Source organism: Limulus polyphemus, unplaced genomic scaffold, assembly GCF_000517525.1.
Source record: "Limulus polyphemus unplaced genomic scaffold, Limulus_polyphemus-2.1.2 Scaffold12658, whole genome shotgun sequence".
In the NCBI taxonomy this organism is placed as follows: domain Eukaryota; kingdom Metazoa; phylum Arthropoda; class Merostomata; order Xiphosura; family Limulidae; genus Limulus; species Limulus polyphemus.
In genome coordinates this window covers 5961-8751 of record NW_013678268.1, presented here as the reverse complement: position 1 = coordinate 8751, position 2791 = coordinate 5961, and the positions used below count along the sequence as shown (strand labels likewise).

Sequence of the window (2791 nt, the reverse complement as noted above, 5' to 3'; positions counted from 1 at the left end):
GGCAATACAGAATGTTTGTACAGAGAACTGCACAAGTAAACTCACTAGATGAGAAGACATGTGTTTGGTTACTGTAATAACAGTTCTATTTGTTTGTTATTAATCCATTTAATGTGATTCATTCTTATATTGCAGAACACTTTGGTTAAAGTGAAAACTGAGCCACCTGGTGAGTTACAAGAAGATGAGGCAGTTTTAGGATTCATTGTGAGTAACAATGATGATTTTAGTGTGGGAAAAGAAAATTAATTTGAAGAAGAGATGCATCAACTTAGAAGGTAGACCTCGTAAGTACAGATATCAATCCAAACACACACATTCAAGAATGCTGATTCAAAAAAGATGTTTTTTTTTCATTAAATTAACTGTTAATTAATTGACATAGAATTAACTTCACAGTAAAAAGATGAAAGTTTTCTTTAATAAATGTGGCCAACTATATCTTCAGGGAAAACTATATCTGATTGGTGGGATTACCTTGATTACAGAAATATTAAATTTAGTGATAAACCAAAACTCTGTTAGGAAAAATCAACTAACGTGAGGGTCGTGCATCTATCAGTTGTAATAGCAGGAGGATGCAGAAGCTGTGGTTTGGTAGTGTACTCTGTAGTCAACCATCTTGTAATGTTTTTTTTTTCCTTTATTTATGTAGCTTAATTGCAATTATGGATGGATTAAAAATTATTTCTGTAATCCATAACAGAAATGTTATTTGAGTCCTTGAAAATAATGGTTTATAAGAAAGCTTGTTTTTGATGTAAATATAAATATGAGCTAATGTGGAAACAATAGCTACACTATTAGGCTAATAATGAAGATTAAAGACAATTTCATACCTTAGTTGCAAAATTTATTGATCTCAAAAATACAGCTTATGGAAATACATTACTTATTTAAATTGTGATTAAAAAGTTAACGCTTGCACTTAAGTGTATGATTTTATTGTTAATGAGCCACATTATGATTTATAAATGTGGGTCTGTTCTTACTTTTTAAAATATTAACCAAGTTTATGTATGATGTATATATCAACTAATATAATTATGTCCTTCTATTTGTAGATCCAGAGATTTCCATGAACAACCATTGTGGAAGATGATTTCCTGGTTGTAATGATATGAGAAGCTTCTGATAGAAAGAACAGCAGTTCTCAGAACCTAAGGTCTGAAGAAGAATTTAACAAAACATTTTCTACAGAAAATAACATAAAAAGATGTGAGAATATGTACACTGGAGATGAACCATACAGTTGTGTTTTGTGTGGTAAGATATTTAGTAAAGACAGAATCTGAGGATACATACTGAGGAGAAACCATATAGTTGTTTTGTGTGTTCTAAAGAAGGTGACTGCAAGGATAAATTTGAAAAAAATCAGAGGATTCACATTGGTGAGAGACAGTACAGTTGTGTAGCATGTGATAAAAAGTTTTGAGAAACACTTAACTTAAAAATACTTCAATATATACACACTTGAGAGAAACCATATAGCTGTTTAGTGTGTGGCAAAGAATTTGGAACAAATAGTCACTTAAAAATGCATCTGAGGATACACACTGGTGAAAATCCATATATTTGTACAGGAAAGAACTTGCAAGAAAAAGTGACCTAAACATCCATTGCCTGATACACACTGGTGAGAAACCACATAAATGTGAAGTACGTGACAAGGAATTTGGAAGGAGTACTCACCTAAAAAGAGATAAAAAAACAACAAAAAACTTGCCTATGAAACACTATATACTTGTGCAGTGTGTGTGTATGTTAGAGAACATAGTTATTTAAAAGTACACTTGAGAGTATGTAATGGAGAGAAGTGATATAATTATATAGTGTGTGGTAAAGAATTTAGTAGTAAAGATCAACTTGAAATGCATCACAGAATACACATTTGGGGAGAAACTCCATGTTTTTGGAATGTGAAAAAGAGCTTGAAAGAAAAAAAAAAGACTTAAGTCATCAGAAGATTCATACGGATTAAAAACTATATATTTGTGCAATCTGGCAATATGAATGGAACTGTATCATATAGGTATTTACTGTGTTATAAAAATATGTAAATGAATTAATAAATCATGGGAGTGATACATACTGTGGAGCTGATACAGTTATGTAGTGTGTAATAACAAAAATGATATAGGACCATAGTAACTAAAAATACAAAAAAATATCCACACTAAAAAAAAAAATCCAATTGGTAAAATGTATAATGATTTTAAAGAAATGATTCAGTCTTAGTGTCCATAACCAAGAAATAGATAGTCTTAACCTCTAGAAAGACATCTTATTATCCATATCTGAAGTAAATCATACGGTTGTGAAGTTTATCGAAAGAACTTGGAAGAAATTGTTGCATGAAAAGTAATTAAGTAACCAAAGATTCAAAAAGATATATTATGGCTAAATAATTAAAAGGAATGAAAGTTTAGACAACAAAGTTTTACTTTATTACATGTGCTGCATCACTTGTGAACAAGAGTTGGAAGTGGGTTGACAATATGCATTTTTTTTAGTCTGTAAATTTTAAATTGGTGATGGCTATGCATTATGCTAGTCATTGTGTAGTTTTGTATAAAAACTCGTACAGTAATAATAATTATTATTATTACCCTAAACTTGTTTCATGAAATAGCATTTTAGTGGAATCAGCAATTCTATGTACTTATAGATGTACTTTTCCCTCAAATAGTTCCACTTTATTTGTAACATATGAAGGCTTTATATATTGACATACATCAGATGTGTGTTGAGATTTACTAATTCTGTTAAGGGGCTTTTAATCCTTTAAACA

The 2791-nt window shown here is 30.3% G+C and overlaps 1 long non-coding RNA gene across 1 annotated transcript in view; it reads left to right on the top strand.

The window, feature by feature from the left end:
* The window catches only part of LOC106477062, a 4860-nt gene extending 2773 nt beyond the window's left edge, over positions 1 to 2087 (top strand). Inside the window, exons 2-3 of the long non-coding RNA XR_001291960.2 lie at positions 136 to 287; positions 1065 to 2087. This is a non-coding gene — a long non-coding RNA (uncharacterized LOC106477062). The remainder of the gene's footprint in view (positions 1 to 135; positions 288 to 1064) is intronic.
* The last annotated feature ends 704 nt before the right edge of the window (positions 2088 to 2791 follow it).